The sequence below is a fragment of the Lactuca virosa genome, chromosome 8, assembly GCF_052849685.1.
Source record: "Lactuca virosa cultivar CGN04683 chromosome 8, Lactuca_virosa_CGN04683_v6, whole genome shotgun sequence".
Classification (NCBI taxonomy): domain Eukaryota; kingdom Viridiplantae; phylum Streptophyta; class Magnoliopsida; order Asterales; family Asteraceae; genus Lactuca; species Lactuca virosa.
The window spans coordinates 188,683,493-188,691,070 of NC_136433.1; positions in this window are offsets into that span (position 1 = coordinate 188,683,493).

Consider the following 7,578-nt stretch of genomic DNA (forward strand, 5'->3'; position numbering starts at 1 on the left):
CCGCTCGAGCGGTGGTAAGGTCCTCGTAGAGACTGTCAATGAGGTGGCATGTACGGGGGTAGTCCCTCTCCAGTAATCGGGTGTGTGCATCAGTAGCCTCATTAGCGGCCCATAGCTCTACAATCTGATTTGCTGACGCTCTGGTCTGATCTATGAGGTTCGCGATCCGTTGTACCACGACAGGGAGGGCACTGTCCACCGGTACTCCATGACTGAGGTTATAGAAACCTCGCTGCATGCTAAATGGAGAGCGCTGGTGTTGCTGCCTGCTCCACCTCTCCACATCTTCCTCCCAGCGGGGCGTGGGTCCATTATAGGCCAAGCGGTGTGCGGGAACTTTGGCGACGTAAGGAGGATTCATGACCTCGGACTCTGTGTCCGAGTCCTCCCCTTCCTCTTCTTCTTCCTCGTCTTCTTCTTCCTCCACCTCTGGATCGTCTTCCGGATCCTCTTCGGGTTCTTCTTTGGGTTCTTCTTCCATTAGTTCCTCAGGATCCTCTTCTGGATCCTCTTCAATCCACCCACCATTCCTCTGCTTAGGGAAATAGGGGTCTCCGGGCATATGAAATCCTTCCATAATGTCTGTGCGAGAATAGAGATATAAGAAATACATGACAAACCGAAGTGTATGATTTGTAATATTCTAAAATACTCCTATATTATTTTAATCTTCATGTCCGATTCTAGGGGTTCTTGGTATTATGGGTTGGTAAGTTTTAGACTTGTTGCCCACCATAACCATTTCTAAACACATGTTGGTCATATATCGTATAAATATAGTTGATCAGGCTATATTTATCCTAGATATGATTACATAACTGTCTAGGCTTAACCATAGTGTTTAACTCCTCTAAATACTTTTATATAGTTCTTATTATGTCACTGCTTCTAGTATGTATGAATGCATGCATACTTTTTATAAAACTACTTATATATTTTAAAAGTATACTTTTTGTCAGAGTGTTTTAGCCCCATTGTATTTATAGTTATATATCTTACATGGTTTGATATACTTAGTTCACTATAAACAATGCTCTAATACCAATATGTCACACCCCCAAACCAGAACGGCGGAAACGTCTGGGGGCGGATGACTTCATGTACAATATCATAACAATTGAATAATAGTAATCAAAGCATCACAACCATGGCATTGAATAGATAACAAGTTTACACTGTACTCAAGAACATTGTTTACATGTTATCAAATGTGTATGACAAAAGTAAATAACAAGATGCGACGTCGTCCCATCCACCAAAACTCTTATGGTTACCTGTTTACTGATTCCCTGAGAATACAAGTGATTTTGAAAAAGTGTCAAAAATTAAGTTGGTGTGTTCATAAGCGTTTTGTATGAGAAAGGTTTGTAACTGTTTCTTGTAAAATGATAGTGTATACTTCCAGAAAATGCAATATTTTCTTTATAAATGAGTTGTAGTCTTAAATGTTTCAAGACCGAAATGTACAAGTGTATTCCATACTTAAAATAGTAATATGTAGTTTTACTCATATGTAAAATCATTTGAATGCACGTTTCCAGGAGTTTAAACTGTAATGTACTGGAAAGACTGTGTAATGTAGTTTTATCTTAAATAAAACCCTTTGTATATATGTTAACCCGTAAATCAAATATTTTGTCGATACTCTATGTGAGTTATTATAACCATACTAATGCGACTAGGTTCCTGAACGACGCGCTTTGGACGTCGGAATTATTGCGACATTTATCACCCTAGACCTGCCGGTATAACTGTAGCTAACAGTTTAGGTGCGAGATTGTCAATCCCGTATAGATCTATACACAAAAGTCACGCTCTCCCTACAAGAGACTCTGGTTATAATGCAGGTCTTAGTATGTGTACTCTGGTGGGTACGGTAAAGCCTAATGTCTCACAACCAATATCAATCGATTTACGTGAACTGAAAACTCCTTTTACTTGTAAGTGTAATAATTATACCTTTAAATTATTATTAGTCTCTTCTGAAATGATAGTGTAGTTTTGTGACTCCCAAACTATACCAATTATAGTTTATCATGTTTGTTTGTCTAGAAAATTTATATAATCATTTATATAAATACATAGAAATCATCTGGTTTAGTTTCAATGTAAGATCAAACTTCATATTTTTGGGTTATAACCCACAAAATAGTGAAATAACTAGAATGTACTCCTCTTTCTAGAAAAGCTATATTTTGGTAAAAAGGCTTTCAAAAATCATGTAGTTTTACAAACCATAATTTTTATTATGATCATTATAACATAAAGTATGTTTTGTACTTGTAGTTTTGCATTTCAAAACAAATATATCACAAAGATTTGTACAAATGCTAGTGATAATGATATCTTGTGCATACATTGGCTTATATCTCAACATAAAGAAAAAATATGCAAGTATTTGTATGATAAACCAATTTTGACTTGTATTCCTCTCCCCCCTTAAAACATGAAAATCTCATAAAAGTGGGGGTATGAACTCACCTTGAGTGGGTTTGTGGGTTGTTTGAAGTGATGATGTGAAGATTTCCAAGCCTAAACTCTTGGATAAGGTTGATGAACTTCTTGGAAATGGTATGATCCTAAAGGGTTTTAACACATAATAATATGTGTAAATGGGTTGAGCTTAACATAAAAATGTATAGAATGCTAGGAAATCTTGAAATTACTTACCAAAATACTAAGATTAATGCTTGAAGATTTAAATCCTTGGAGGCTTAGGTTTGATGCTTTGAGAGGAAACGAAGTTTACAGCAAGTGCAAATGGGAATGGTGAGGTTTGGAGAAAGTGAGTTCGGCCTTAATATGATGATAATAAGTGATTTGACTTTTGCTTAGATACTTGCTGGATAATACATTTATTTGTTGGGGGTTTACTTTGAATAATGTTATCTTATTGGAATTGGGTGAACTATCCTATCACAAGGTCAAACCTTATCTTCTTAATCCCATCGAAATCACTCTAGGAAGGACTACCTTGGAGTTTTCGGCCATAAAGAGGGTGATTTCGGTCTAGGTATGACCGAAATCCCTTGGTACACACCCATACTTGATGATTTCGGTCCTAAAGGGCTTAAAACAAGTGTTTTCGGTCCTATCTTGAAGAGATTTCGGCCTTAATGGGACATAAAGTAGAGATTTCGGTCTTGTGGTGATCCCATGAATGTTTTTCGGTCCTATGTAATAGAAATCACAAAGATGGTGGCCTTACAATCGAAAGTTCAAAGTCATGGCATAAATACATGCTTTTATGTTAAAACCATTTGATTCTTGTTTGACTTGCATTGACTTTTCAAGGTTTATTTCAACATGGATTTTCAAGCGTATTTTATTTTTAATCATACAAATGGTGCCCTCTTGGTTTTCAATAAATATTATTGCATCAAAGTTACATATATATATATATATATATATATATATATATATATATATATATATATATATATATATACACACACACACACACGTTGTGGGTACTCTTATACACAAGACTCCTGAGACTTTGTTTGACCCAAAATTTTCTAGTTGTCACAGCAGCCATGAACTTGAATTACGGGGTGTTTGTTTTGCTGAAATTTAATCGAGAAAACCACAAGAAAATTGTAATTAAAGGATTGTAGTTTTAGTGTTGTAGTATTAACTAGTTTATAACCCGTGAGAACCAAGGTTATAAAATTAATTAAACTTTTATATTAAAAAATCAAATTATAAATCAATTATTTTTAAATAAATTATTACTTAACAGATATTTTTTTGGTTATATAAAATTATAGTCATTGATTTAAATAAACACGTGAAGTTATATCACATTACAATCTCTGTTAATTTAATTTTATTTTTTATTCCAATGTTATTAATTTAATATAATTAAAGTGAAAAATTTTAAAATTTGAAATTTAAAATGGAGAATCAATTATTAATTTAATGTAATTAGAGTGGAAATTTAAAATTTGAAATTTGAAATGGATAATTAATAGGTTGACAAGTGGCATGATAGGTTACATATAATATTAATGAGGAGTTCTTATGTTATGACACTTGCCAATAGAAGAATAAACCTAGTCATTTATTAGAATAGGGATTAAGGTGAATGTCATATTCATAGTTACTATATGAATATAAGAAATCAATTGACTATTTCATATATACGTTTAGAACTTTGTGCCTAATATAGATCAAGGGGTATTTGAGATAATTACTAGTTATTTAGTGATGCTAAAATGCTTTGTTTTGGTGTTAATATGGGACGTTTTCTAGCATACATGTACCACAGGAATGTTGACCCTCCAACGTTCATTGACAATTGATCTTTGTTTTACTACCTACTGTGAAACAAAGAAATAAATAAATAAAATTTCATTAAATATGTCCTATAGAATTCATACAATAAAAATGAATAACATATGATTATGGATTCATAAACTGTTTTCATAAATTGTAATAATCAATTAATGATTTTACTTGTAATTTGTAAATGAGAGGGTAATGGTGATCATAACTACTATTATGAGAGATATATGGAGGATATTTAGCCAACACGAAAAGTTACGTTAGTCGATAAATTATAAACATATTGGTTAAATTACACTTTAGGTTCATGAAAAGTAGATGTAAAATGTATAAACTACAAGCATGAACTCAACAATATATTATAACCAATATTCAAAGTTTCTAGCTAAGAGGTAATAATGATTAACTTGTTATATATTCTAATTATTTGGATGGTGTACATATAAGTTAAAGGATGTTTATAAATCATGGTGGAATTAAGAGTTGAGATGATTTATGCGATAGTGGTGGAGGTTCAATATAGGCTAAGTTACATAATTAAAAAAAATGTGATTGATTATCATATAACAGGAGGCGATTTTGTGGATGATAATATCAGCATTGTTATATTATTAAATTACAACCTAAGGTGTTAGGAATAAACTAAATCATATATATTTATGTTTAGGTTATTTTAATAATTTTTGGAGATGGTGAGTTGAAGTTGAAGTACACGATATTTGCCGAATATTAAGTTGAGTCAACTTCGTGGTTTTTAAAAATACATTGTTAGGAGTATCCCAAATCATAGATGGAATGAGATGAACCTAGTTATCTAGGATGTATGTGTCCCTTTTGATGATTGAGTATTGTGCCATGATGTTGAAATACTTTATATGTAATTGTATTTAGGGTGTTGCATGTTAGACTCCTCTTTGTTTGGTGTGAGATGTGAGCTCATGATGTTGAAATACTTTATATGTAATTGTATTTAGGGTGTTGCATGTTAGACTCCTCTTTGTTTGGTGTGAGATGTGAGCTAGGGTCATGCTAGATTGAGTGATGTGTATGAACATTATGTGATATGAGCATGTTAATTCTTATCTGAAAATATTTGTTTAAAATGTTTTAGGACAAGCAAGCTAGTGTTGTATCATCTTTATAGAAGTGTTGTGAATGAAAGTGGTGTGTGATGTAAAATGTAATAACTACATTAAATTACATGTGTGCGTGAAAAGAACCCTTAAAGAGGTAATATTTTAATAAAAGAAAATTAATAATATTTACATGATTACTTGAGAGGGTAAAAGTGTAACTCCTTATTTATTTAATCATTATTAAATTAAAAAGGGGAACACACTAGCAGGGCGAATGGTAGTAATCTAATCATAAGTATATACCCTATCCCGATATTATGATGGCCTTGTGGGTTGAAAGATGTCGGGTTTTGATATAAAATATAAGTTTGTTTTTCACAAAAACCGGCAACGGAACACTTTAAAACATAACAAGTTTATTTTTAGTTCATAACAAAACCAAACCATAATGGATCCATTTATAGAGATTAGAATGATATTAAAAAACAACCATATGATGTTTTAGAGATAACCTTTGAAGCCTTTGAACCCACTTGGTTTTGAGGTGTTTACGAAGATAGCAAAATCAAAGAATATGATTTCTCTACAAGTATCCACCATCAAGAGTAAGGCACTTGGAATGCTAGTTCTTTCTTGTATTCTTGAATGTCTAAAGCCTTTAAGTGCTTAACTCAAATAAGCACTAAAGGAGACCACTCAAGAAGGCTTTAATCACCAAAGTAAAGTACCAAACTTCAAAGAGTTGGAGCTTCTTCATACTCACGGTTTTTAGAGAGAAAGAAGGGAAGAAAGAAGACCAAAAAGCTTAGCCAAAACTCATGCAAGGCACTCCCTTAAATACTCCATGAAAATTAAAGCATGGGAGACAAAGCATGGAGTTTGAAAAGCAACCTCCATATTTGTTTATCAATTTCGGCCATACCTCTTTAAAGAGGATGAATTCTTTATTTTTTATAAACTCTAAGTTTATAAAATATAAGCTTTGTCTTTAGGTAAAAGACAAAAGAATCCACCTAGTCCAAAATGTTGTGCATGACTTATTAATTCATATCATACGAAATAATAATTATTTATACTCTTTTTTAATTATTATTTTCATAAAATAATAACTATTCCCTAATTAAAATACAAGAATTGATACTATTTATTAATAATCATATTAATAATAAATATACAAAATGTGTCAACTTGATAAATGTGTGACCCTATAGAATCATATATTATTAGCAATATCACTCCATAATGATTCTTGGACATATAGATTTAACAATCTCCCACTTGCACAAGATTCATTATAGACTGACATAGACAGTAACTGACGTCTAGCAACGGGCTACTGCCCCTAATAATATATGAAGGGTGTCATCTCATCAACAGTCAATTCTAGGAGCTCTAAGCTACAATTGTTATTAAAGGTGTGGTATCAATTATTCATTTGTCTCAAACATCATGTTGAACATGAAATATGGATCGCGATCAATTTCATTTAGTGTTTAATTTTTAGTAAGGCCTTAGATGTCTAACTCTCAATGAATTAGAGGGATAAATCCCATCTCGACTACATACACCCATCAATGTAGTTCATGTCATACCCAACGATGGCCCTTATAACTGTCTTTTACGAAACAACTTTAAACCATGTCAAAGCATAACAATTCCTACACTTCAAGTCCCAGATATGCATTTCAGGTCTAAGAATACAAAGATACAACCTTGATCAAAACATCACTCTTGATTACGATCCATAAAGTGGTTTTGATGCGGTTCAAGTCCAATACTTATTCTCCTAATCAAGTACCTATGAAGTTGGTAGCAGTTCTTGCTATTTTCATCTCCATGAGAATCCACCAATCCATTCATATTAGTTTTACCTCATAAATGCTCCCACAACTATGAACGACTATGGACATTTAGAATAACCTAGTTATTCAAGGATTTAAATATGCTTATATAGAACACAAGAATTATTTAATAAAAGACTCATATCCAATATATCTTTCATTATAATATATGTTGCTTGTACTGTTCTAATATCCACATACTAACCCTGACCTGATGGTACCCAGACCTTAGGTCTATCCTGGAGAACCAAGATGCTCCCTGCAATTGATCAAAAAGATCGTCTATCCTCGGGAGTGGATAACAGTTCTTCACCTTGAACTTGTTTAACTCCCGGTAGTCAATGGACATCCGATGTGAACCGTCCTTCTTCCCG